This window comes from Mobula birostris, chromosome 9, assembly GCF_030028105.1.
Source record: "Mobula birostris isolate sMobBir1 chromosome 9, sMobBir1.hap1, whole genome shotgun sequence".
In the NCBI taxonomy this organism is placed as follows: Eukaryota; Metazoa; Chordata; class Chondrichthyes; order Myliobatiformes; family Myliobatidae; genus Mobula; species Mobula birostris.
This window is the reverse complement of record NC_092378.1, coordinates 73,517,573-73,530,063: the sequence shown is the minus strand read 5'-3', so window position 1 is coordinate 73,530,063 and position 12,491 is coordinate 73,517,573.

Sequence of the window (12,491 nt, the reverse complement as noted above, 5' to 3'; positions counted from 1 at the left end):
TTTTTTAAAAAGTGGAGTTACATTAGCCACCCTCCAATCCTCAGGAACTAGTCCAGAATCTAACGAGTTTTGAAAAATTATCACTAATGCATCCACTATTTCTTGGGCTACTTCCTTAAGCACTCTAGGATGCAGACCATCTGGCCCTGGGGATTTATCTGCCTTCAATCCCTTCAATTTACCTAACACCACTTCCCTACTAACATGTATTTCGCTCAGTTCCTCCATCACACTGGACCCTCTGTCCCCTACTATTTCTGGAAGATTATTTATGTCCTCCTTAGTGAAGACAGAACCAAAGTAATTATTCAATTGGTCTGCCATGCCCTTGCTCCCCATAATCAATTCACCTGTTTCTGTCTGCAGGGGACCTACATTTGTCTTTACCAGTCTTTTCCTTTTTACATATCTATAAAAGCTTTTACAGTCCGTTTTTATGTTGCCTGCCAGTTTTCTCTCATAATCTTTTTTCCCCTACCTAATTAAGCCCTTTGTCCTCCTCTGCTGAACTCTGAATTTCTCCCAGTCCTCAGGTGAGCCACTTTCTCTGGCTAATTTGTATGCTGCTTCTTTGGAATTGATACTATCCCTAATTTCTCTTGTCAGCCATGGGTGCACTACCTTCCTTGATTTATTCTTTTGCCAAACTGGGATGAACATTTGTTGCAGTTCATCCACGCAACCTTTAAATGCTTGCCATTGCATATCTACCGTCAATCCTTTAAGTGTCATTTGCCAGTCTATCTTAGCTAATTCACGTCTCATACCCTCAAAGTTACCCCTCTTTAAGTTCAGAACCTTTGTTTCTGAATTAACTATGTCACTCTCCATCTTAATGAAGAATTCCACCATATTATGGTCACTCTTACCCAAGGGGCCTCTCACGACAAGATTGCTAATTAACCCTTCCTCATTGCTCAAAACCCAGTCCAGAATAGCCTGCTCTCTAGTCGGTTCCTCGACATGTTGGTTCAAAAAACCATCCCGCATACATTCCAAGAAATCCTCTTCCTCAGCACCTTTGCCAATTTGGTTCACCCAATCTACATGTAGATTGAAGTCACCCATTATAACTGCTGTTCCTTTATTGCACACATTTCTAATTTCCTGTTTAATACCATCTCCGACCTCACTACTACTGTTAGGTGGCCTGTACACAACTCCCACCAGCGTCTTCTGCCCCTTAGTGTTACGCAGCTCTACTCATATCGATTCCACATCTTCCCGACTTATGTCCTTCCTTTCTATTGCATTAATCTCTTCTTTAACCAGCAACACCACCCCACCTCCCCTTCCTTCATGTCTATCCCTCCTGAATATTGAATATCCCTGAACGTTGAGCTCCCATCCCTGGTCACCCTGGAGCCATGTCTCTGTGATCCCAACTATATCATAATCATTAATAACAATCTGTACTTTCAATTCATCCACCTTATTACGAATGCTCCTTGCATTGACACACAAAGCCTTCAGGCGCTCTTTTACAACTCTCTTAGCCCTTATACAATTATGCTGAAAAGTGGCCCTTTTTAATGCTTGCCCTGGATTTGTCGGCCTGCCACTTTTACTTTTCTCCATAGTACTTTTTGTTTCTACCCTCACTTTATACCCCTCTGCCTCTCTGCACTGGTTCCCATCCCCCTGTAGTGAACTAACCTCCTCACGCCTAGCCTCTTTAATTTGATTCCCACCCCCCAACCATTCTAGTTTAAAGTCACCTCAGTAGCCCCCGCTAATCTCCCTGCCAGGATATTGGTCCCCCTAGGATTCAAGTGCAACCCGTCCTTTTTGTACAGGTCACGCCTGCGCCAAAAGAGGTCCCAATGATCCAAAAACTTGAATCCCTGCCCCCTGCTCCAATCCCTCAGCCACGCATTTATAAAGATGTGTATTTGTGTGTATCAAATAATGTATGCATGTTTGTAATTTTTCCACGGTAAAAACCCCTAAAGGTGGGAAGTGTGACGAGAATACACATAAATTAAGATGTTAGCTGTCCTGTGCTGGCACCAGTGGGATCAGCAGTTGGTCTGCCACCTGTCTTCAGGAGAGAGAGAGATAAGGAAAACAATGGAGCAGCATGAGATGTTAATGAAGGGATGGGAGAGTTTAACGGAAGGAGAGCTGTCAAGATCGGCTCCCCCTTTGAACCCTGAACTGTTTGAAGTGATGAACAGGCGATACCCCAGCAGGGGGATAAAAAGGGACAAGTTCGCTAAGACACACACGACACCACGAGGTAACGAGACCTTGGAAGCGGTGTGCCTCCCATAAGACGGTGGGAAGTTTTGGAAGTCTGGTCGCGGGATCAAGCCATAGACTCACAGGGTGGAAAGGCATGATCAGCGGGAACCTGGTGTGTGTCCGCCCTTGCCTGGGTTCCAGGTTCACCGCAGAGAAACGATCGTATCTGGAAAACAGAGGGGTCACGGTCGGTGACCTCAGAAGACATCACAAAGGGCTCGCCCGAAAGCTGACTATGAAGAATATCGAAGGTCTGTGTGGAAGCCGTTTGAATATTCATTCGTTTTTGCTCTCTCTCTCTCCTTCCCCCCACTGTCCATCTCCCACGGCAGTGATTACGATGAATTGAACTGAACTAAATTGAACTGAACTTTGCGTCACTTTGAAACTGGTCATTTACCCCTAGACAACGATAGAGCTTGATTGATCCTGTTATCCTAATTTTGTGTACACTTGTGTTTATTATTGCTGAACTGTTGCATTTATTACCCTTTTGATTAGAGTACTGTGTTGCTTGTTTCTTTAATAAAACTTTCTTAGTTCTAGTAATCCAGACTCCAACTGAGTGATCCATTTCTGCTGGTTTGGCAACCCAGTTACGGGGTACGTAACACAACACACATAAAAATTGCTGGTGCATGCAGCAGGACAGGCAGCATCTATAGGAAGAGATACAGTCAACTTTTCGGGCCGAGACCCTTCGTCAGTCCTGGCGAACGGTCTCAGTTCGAAACGTCGACTGTACCTCTTCCTATAGATGCTGCCTGGCCTGCTGCATTCACCAGCAATTTTTAGGTGTCTAGCTAGAAAGTGGTAGGTAAAGCCAGGTGGATAGGAAAGGTAAAGAGCTGGAGCGGAAGGAATCTGATAAGACAGGAGGATGGACCAAAGGAGAAAAGAGAGGAGGAGGGGATGCATTTGAAGATAATAGGTAGGAGAGAAGATGTAGATCGACCAGAGTGGGGAATAGAAGGAAAATGAAGGGGGAGGGAATAGTTCTTTTACTGAAAGCAGAAATCCATATTCATGCAATCAGGCTGAAGGCTACCCAGATGTTATTCCTCCACCTTGATGGCGGCCCAATCTTGGCACAAGAGGAATCCATGATCTGACATGTCAGAATGAGAATGGGAATTGGAATTAAAATGTTTGGCCACCAGAAAGTTCTATTTTTGGTAGATGGTGCGGAGGTGTTAGACAAAGCAGCCTCCCAATTTATGCAGGGTCTCACCAATATAGATGAGGCTTCATCAGGAGCACTGGACACAATAGACAACACCATCAGATTCACAGTTGAAATGTTGCCTCACCTGGAAGGACGGTATGGGGCCCTGAATGAGGTGAGGGAAGAGGCGAAGGGGCAGGTGTAGCAATTTGGCTGCTTGCTGGAATAAGTGTCAAGAGGGATGTTAGTAGGAAGGGACAAATGCACAAAGGAAACATGTAGGGAGCAATCCCTGTGGAAATCAGAGAGAGGGGGTTAGGTAAAGATACATTTGGTGGTAGGTTTCCTTTGGAAATGGTGGAAGATGCGGAGGATATTGGATGCAGAGGTTCATGAAGAGAATATCACTGTTAAGGTGGTGGAGAGATGGGGTAAGTGCAGATGTTCAGGAAATGGAGGAAACGCAGGTGAGGGCACCATCAATGGTGGAGGAAGGGAAACCATGTTCTTTGAAGTAGGGGAACAACGCAGATATCCTGGAAAGGAAAACAACATTCTGGGAACTGAGTAAAGGGAATAGGGGACAGGGTGAAAAGAGGTGGAGTCAAGATAGCCGCAGAAATCAGTAGGTTTATAAAAGATGTCAGTTGACAGTTTGTCTCCAGAGATGGAGAAGGAGAGATCGAGGACCAGATCTGCCGGATAGAGGAGGGTGGTGGTGGAGACAAATTGGTTAGTTCTTTTCTTGAGAAAGAAGTGGAGGACTTTAAGACCTTCTTCATGGGGATAGAAGTGTTTAGGGACTGGACATCCATGGTGAAAATGAGGAGGTCGGGGCCAGGGAATTGCAAGTTATTGAGGAGATCAAAGCATGAGAAGTGTCACGGATGTGGGTGGGAAGGGACTGAACCAAGGGAGATAGAATGGAATCAAGAAATGAGGACATGATTTCAGTGGGGCAGGAGCAGGCAGAGACCATTGTCCTACCCGGACAGTCAGGTTTTTAGATCTTGGGTAGGAAGTGAGCAGTGTGGGATAAGGAAACAATGAATTTGGTGGCAGTGGATGGGAATTCTCCAGAGTTGATGAGGTCAGTGATGTTGTCCGGGACAGTTTTCTGATGGTCCAGAGTGGGGTCCTCCTTGAGGAGTAGGTATGAGGAGGAGTTTGAAAGTTTCTTCCTGGCCTCAGAAAGGTAGAGATCAGTGTATTACATGACAACAGCACCCCCTTTGACTGCAGGTTTGATGGTAAGGTTGGGATTGATGCAGCGAGAGCGGAGGGCAGTGCGTTCAGAGTGGGTAAGGTCAGAGGAGAAGACAGGAGTGCTGAAGGCAAAATTGTTGATATTTTATTGACAATGCAAAATGAAAATGTCCAAAGCAGCTAGAGTACCAGAGCAGGGTGTCCAAGAAGAGGAGGAAGGTTGAAGATGGGAGAAGGGGTTATCAGTGCAGGGTGTGAAATTCTTGCCAAAGAAGTAGGCTTGGAAACAGAGGTGGTGGAAGAGGAGCTTAGACTTATGGCGGGACCAGAACGCACTGAGGTATGGGTGAAGGGGGATAAGGATAAGGGCTTTGCTGAGGATGAAAAGATTCACCACAGAGAGAGAAAGCGGAAAGGAAGAGTGAAGTCATGGAAAGGATTAGAGCTGGAACCAGAGGGTAAAGAGAGCTTGTGGCACTAGAGGAGAAGGAAGTGTTGGGGTGTTCAGAGAAGGTGGAGTAGGAGGAAGATGGAGGCTCCAAGGATCCAAGAGGTGATGGTATAGCCTGAGAGAAACAGGGTTGGAGAGTTGTGTTGGGGGAAGGGGAGCCTGGTGTCCCAGCAGCAGTGAGGAAGGTCTTGACCTGGAGGTGCTGGCGGTCGAAGTCCAAGCTGGAGTCGGTGCTAGATACCATGCAATTTGTGGTTTGAAGGCATTCAGGTTCTTAGAAACAGGCATTGGTGGCAGTGGAATCTAGGTCCCTTTAAGAATCAGCTAAAGGACAGTCGTAAGAACATGACAATGCCATGTTTAAGCTGGCAATTGAGGTCCTCAACTGTCTGGTGACTATCACAAACATTGTTGTGAAACATTTTATGAACACCACTAAACAGAGAGCAACCATGTTCCACTTCCAGTCCCATCTATTCTGAAATAACCTGGACCTTTTGAGCAGAGATGACGTGAGCATGAAATGCAGCAAAATCTACCGCACTCGAATTTAATATTAAACAGGCTTGGAAATTGAACCTCAGGCTATTAAATTCTCAGATGAATCGGCAGGATGCACATCACAGCTGTCTTCTTGATTTTTTATTATGCCGAAGCAAGCTGTTTGAAACAAACAGTACAATCTCTATTTTTGCCGCACAGCTTGAAGGCTCTGCTGATATCCTCCAGTTACCAAATCTCCAAAATGCAATCCAAACTGGATGAATGGAAGTGGGCCAGAAATATTCCCGAAAGCAAAGAAATCCTCCATCAATGGGACAATGGGTTTCATTTTCTAGCTGCTCTGAATGTTATAGAGATGTTACTGGTCTTGAGAAGTGAAATATTTCCCATATTGGGAATTGAAATTGAGCTGCAAAGTGGTGCAACACTATTGCAGCTTGGGCTGTCCAGGGTTCAGAGTTCAGTTCTGCTACCGTCTGTACCGAGTTAGTACGTTCACCCGTGACTGCGTGGGCTTTCTCAGGGTGCTCCAGTTTCCTCCCACATTCCATAAACGTACCAGTTAGTAGCTTATTTAGTCTTTGTAGATTGCCCTGTGACAGTGTTGAATTGATGGATTGCTGGGAGGTGCAGCTCGAGGGCCGGAAGGGCTTACTTCACATTGTATCTCTAAATAAAATGAGTAAGACAAGGCAACATGCACAAAATGCTGGAGGAACTCAGCAGGCCAGACAGCATCAATGGAAAAGAGTAAACAGTCAACATTTCAGGCCAAGACCCTTTATCAGGACTGGAAAGAAAGAGAAGTCAGAATAGGAAGGTGGGGTGAAGCGAGGAAGAAGGACAAGGTGGTAGGTGACAGGTGAAAGGGAGGGGTGAAGTGAAAAGCTGAGGAGTTGATTGGTGAAATAGATAATTGACTGGAGAAAGGAGAGAACAAGAAGACTATGGAGGAAGGGGAAGGGGAGGGACATCAGAGGAAGGTATTGGGCAGATAAGATAAAGTGAAAGGAGAATCAGGAAAGGGGAATGATGGTGAGTGGGGGAGGGAGCTATTGCCGAAAGTTCAGGAAATCGGTGTTCATACAGCAGGTTGGTGACAACCCAAACGGAATATAAGGTGTTGGCCTTATTGCAGCAGGAGAGGAGGCTATGGACTGACATGTTGGAATGGGAATATGAAGTAGAATTAAAATTGGTGGCCACTGGGAGATCCTGATTTTTCAGGCAGACAGAACAAAGGTGCTCAATGAAGCAGTCTCCCAATCTATGTCGGGTCTCACTGATATACAGGAAGCCACACCGAGAGCGCTGGACACAGTAGATGACCCTGACAGACTCGTGGGTGAAGTGTCACCTCATCTGGAAGGACTGTCTGGGGCCCTGAATGGTAGTGAGGGAGGCGGTGTAGGGGCAGGTGTAGCACTTGTTCCGCTTGCAAGGATAAGTGCCAGGAGGGAGACCAGTGGGGAGGGACGGATGGACATGGAGTTGTGTTGGGAGTGATCCATGAGGAAAGTGGAAACTGGGGTGAGGGAAAGATGTCCTTGGTGGTGGGATCCCTTTGGAGATGGCGGAAGTTACCGCGAATTATGTGCTGGATGAGTAGGCTAGCAGGGTGGTAGGTGAGGATGAGAGGAACCTTATAGAACATAGAACATAGAATAGTACAGCACAGTACAGGCCCCTCGGCCCACAATGTTGTGCCGACCCTCAAACCCTGCCTCCCATATAACCCCTCACATTAAATTCCTCCATATACCTGTTTAGTAGCCTCTTAAACTTCACTAGTGTATCTGCCTCCACCACTGACCATTCCCACGCACCAACCAATCTCTGAGTAAAAGACCTTCCTCTAATATCCCCCTTGAACTTCCCACCCCTTACCTTAAAGCCATGTCCTCTTGTATTGAGCAGTGGTGCCCTGGGGAAGAGGCGCTGGCTATCCATTCTATCTATTCCTCTTATTATCTTGTACACCTCTATCATGTCTCCTCTCATCTTCCTTCTCTCCAAAGAGTAAAGCCCTAGCTCCCTTAATCTCTGCTCATAATGCATACTTTCTAAACCAGGCAGTATCCTGGTAAATCTCCTCTGTACTCTTTCCAATGCTTCCACATTCTTCCTATAGTGAGGTGACCAGAACTGGACACAGTACTCCAAGTGTGGCCTAAGCAGAGTTTGATAGAGCTGCATCATTACATCGCGACTCTTAAACTCTATCCCTCAACTTATGAAAGCTAGCACTCCTTAAGCTTTCTTAACTACTCTATCCACCTGTGAGGCAACTTTCAGGGACCTGTGGACATGTATCCCCAGATCTCTCTACTCCTCCACACTACCAAGTATCCTGCCATTTACTTTGTACCCTGCCTTGGAGTTTGTCCTTCCAAAGTGTACCACCTCACACTTCTCCCGGTTGAACTCCATCTGCCACTTCTCAGCCCACTTCTGCATCCTATCAATGTCTCTCTGCAATCTTTGCAACCCTTGACACTATCTACAACACCACCAACCTTTGTGTCGTCTGCAGACTTAATCACGAAAAGTAGAGGTCCCAGAAAGATCCTTGTGGGACACCACTAGTCACAACCCTCCAATACGAATGTACTCCCTCCACCACGACCCTCTGCCTTCTGCAGGCAAACCAATTCTGAATCTACCTGGCCAAACTTCCCTGGATCCCATGCCTTCTGACTTTCTGAATAAGCCTACCGTGTGGAACCTTGTCAAAAGCCTTACTAAAATCCATATAGATCACATCCATTGCACTACCCTCATCTATATGCCTGGTCAACTCCTCAAAGAACTCTATCAGGCTTGTTAAACATGATCTGCCCTTCACAAAGCCATGCTGACTGTCCCTGATCAGACCATGATTCTCTAAATGCTTATAGATCCTATCTCTAAGAATCTTTTCCAACAGTTTTCCCACCACAGACGTAAGGCCCACTGGTCTATAATTACCCGGACTATCCTTACTACCTTTTTTGAAAAAGGGGACAACATTTGCCTCCCTCCAGTCCTCCGGTACCATTCCTGTGGACAACGAGGACATAAAGACCCTAGCCAGAGGCTGAGCAATCTCTTCTCTTGCCTCGTGGAGCAGCCTGGGGAATATTCTGTCAGGTCCCGGGGACTTATCTGTCCTCATGTATTTTAACAACTCCAACACCTCTTCTCCCTTGATATCAACATGCTCCAGAACATCAACCTCTCTCATATTGTCCTCACCATAATCAAGTTCCCTCTCGTTGGTGAATACCGAAGAGAAGTATTCATTGAGGACCTCGCTCACTTCCACAGCCTCCAGACACATCTTCCCACCTTTATCTCTAATCAGTCCTACCTTCACTCCTGTCATCCTTTTTTTCTTCACATAATTGAAGAATGCCTTGGGGTTTTCCTTTACCCTACTCGCCAAGGCCTTCTCATGCCCCCTTCTTGCTCTTCTCAGCCCCTCCTTAATCTCCTTTCTTGCTTCCCTATATTCCTCAATAGACCCACCTGATCCTCGCTTCCTGAACCTCATGTATGCTGCCTTGTTCCACCTGACTAGATTTTCCACCTCACTTGTCACCCATGGTTTCTTCACCCTACCATTCTTTATCTTCCTCACCGGGACAAATTTATCCCTAACATCTCGCAAGAGATCTCTAAACATCGACCACATGTCCATAGTACATTTCCCTGCAAAAACATCATCCCAATTCACACCCGCAAGTTCTAGCCTTATAGCCTCATAATTTGCCTTTCCCCAATTAAAAATTTTCCTGTCCTCTCTGATTCTATCCTTTTCCATGATAATGCTAAAGGCCAGGGAGCAGTGGTCACTGTCCCCCAGATGCTCACCCACTGAGAGATCTGTGACCTGACCCGGTTCATTACCTAGTACTAGATCTAGTATTGCATTCCCCCTGGTCGGCCTGTCCACATACTGTGACAGGAATCCATCCTGGACACACTTAACAAACTCTGCTCCATCTAAACCCTTGGAACTAATCAGGTGCCAATCAATATTAGGGAAGTTAAAGTCACCCATGATAACAACCCTGTTATTTTTGCACCTTTCCAAAATCTGCCTCCCAATCTGCTCCTCTGTATCTCTGCTGTTACCAGGGGGCCTATAGAATACCCCCAGTAGAGTAACTGCTCCCTTCCCGTTCCTGACTTCCACCCATACTGACTCAAAAGAGGATCCTGCTACATTGCCCACCCTTTCTGTAGCTGTAATAGTATCCCTGACCAGTAATGCCACCCCTCCTCCCTTTTTTCCGCCCTCTCTATCCTTTTCAAAGCACTGAAATCCAGGAATATTGAGAATCCATTCCTGCCCTGGTGCCAGCCAAGTCTCTGTAACAGCCACGACAATCATAATTCCATGTATGTATCCAAGCTCTCAGTTCATCACCTTTGTTCCTGATGCTTCTTGCATTGAAGTACATACACTTTTCAGCCCTTCTACCTTACTACCTTTACACCATTTATTCTGCTTCTCTTTCCTCAAAGCCTCTCTATATGTTAGATCTGGCTTTCCTCCATGCACTCCTTCCACTGATCTACCGCTCTGGGTCCCATTCCCCTTGCAAATTATTTTAAACCCTCCTGAACCATGCTAGTAAACCTACCTGCAAGGATATTGCTCCCCCTCGAGTTCAGGTGCAATCCATCCAATCTGTACAGGTCCCACCTTCCCTAGAAGAGATCCCAATGATCCAAAAATCTAAAACCCTGCTCCCTGCACCAACTCCTCAGCCACACATTCAACTGCCATCTCCTCCCATTCTTACCATCACTGTCACGTAGCACCAGCTGTGGTAACAGAAGGATGGGGTGAGGGCAGATGTGCATGAAATGGAAATGATGCTGGTGAGGGCAGTGTTGAAGGTGGAGGAATGGAAGCCTCTTTCTTTGAAGAAGGAGGATAATTCAGTAATTCTAGAATGAAAAGCCTCATCCTGAGAGCAGATGCGGTGGAGACGGAGGAAGTTGATGGTATTTTAACAAGTGACAGGGTGGGAAGATGTATAGTCCAGATAGCTGTGAGAGTCGGCGGGTTTATAAAAGATATCAGTAGATATCTTTTTCAGAGATTGAGATAAAGATTCCAGAAGAGGAAGAAGGTGTCAGAAATGAACCAACTAAATTTGGGGGCAGGGTGGATGTTTTCTCATGGTAGGAGTGGGTGAGTGGGTTGTTTTGCTGTCGTTGTTTTGTTTCTTGTTGTGTTCTGTGTTGTTCTGCTGAACATTTGGACATGTGCTGGAATGTGTGGTGACACTTGTGGGCTGCACCAGCACACCTTTGTTTGTGTTTGTTGTTAACACAAATGACAGTATACATGAGATAAATAAATGAATCTGTATCTGAATCTGAACAAGTGGCCACAATGGTAGCACAGTAGTTCGCAAGTGCTATTGCAGCTCAGGGTGTTCAGAGTCAATCCCGGCACCGTTCCGTAAGGAGTCTGTGAAATGCTTGGGTCTTTCCCGAGTGTACCGTTTCTTGCCACAGTCCAATCACATACTGGGTAGGTTAATATGTCATTGTAAGTTGTCCTGTGATTAGGTTAGTGTTAATCGGGTTTGCCTGTAGTTGCTGGGGCAGTGTGGGTTGAAGAGCCAGAAAAGCCTGCACCACACTGTATCTCTAAATCAATAAATCAAATCAAAGGGATTGCAAGTTTAAGGTGAGAGGGAGATATTTTATAGGGGATTTGAGAGGATTGTTTTATTTACACAGAGTGGCTGACACCTGGGACTCACTGCCAGTGGAGATGTTATTGTTAGGGACATTAAACTCTGTCATGGGTGGTCCCAAGCCTGGCTGCGAAAGGAGGAGGGTTGAACACGAGACTAGCAACCCCGTCTCGTAAAATCTCGGAGCTACAGAAACACCAACAGAAGCTCCAAAGACCTCAACACTGGGACAGGAAGGATCTTCACCTCAAAGTTGCTTAAAGTTGTGTGGTGAAAACAGAAGCCACAGAGTCAATCAGTCTTCAGCCTAGGACAGCGGACTGAGGGTGCTGCTGCTGTTGGGGCTCCAGTAGGGACAGTGAGATTAAGAAGAAGAGACACTTTTGCAGGCACAAGAAATAGAAGAATCTGAATCTAACGTAGACAAATGGGATTTGTGTAGATGAGCAAGAAGGTGAGCCTGAAGGGCCTCCTTTGTGCAAAACATCTCTGTGATTCTGTGACATGAAAGAGAAATCCTTCTTGGCAAAAGTTCTGGCTATGATTATATCGCAGCAGTCTCTGCTGGCTCTCACAATAGCTATTTTCATCTCCTGCTACAGAGGAAGGAGGGAGGCGGGATGGGGAGGGAAAACATTAGAAATGAGGTAAAAGGATAAGGAAGAGAAAAGGAGGGGAGTAGAGGTTAAAGAAAAGCAGACGGAAGAGAATGATACTGTTACAAACAGAGGAAAGGGGTGGAGGGAAGGAGATAGCAGAAATGGAGGAAGGGACTAGAGAAAGGAGAGAAATGAGTGGAGGTATCAGAGGAGGCAGAAGAAGAAGGAAGGGAAAGCAGAATGATGAAGGAAGGAGTGAACAACGATTAGTGTAGGAAGTGGGGAACTAGAGGGTGAGAGAGGAGAGGCACAGAAAGTGAGGACAAAAGATTAACTAGAGACGGAGAATGTGGACCAGAGAGAGAAGGAGGGATGGAAGGAAAGAGAGGAAGAAGAGAGAGGGAGGGAGGAGAGCAATAGGGAGAGGAAGAAGGAGGGAGAAGGGTGAGAGAGAGGGAGAGAAACAGGAGAGAATGACAGTGAAAATGAAAGGTTGCTATAACCCAGTTTGGATGGAATACTCATTTTTGATTAGGAAATTGGCTATTCTACCAAAAGTTAATATGAGAACCTTATTTCCTGCTATACGTTCCTGCTCCTGGCCTCTAACTTGCAGAGATAGA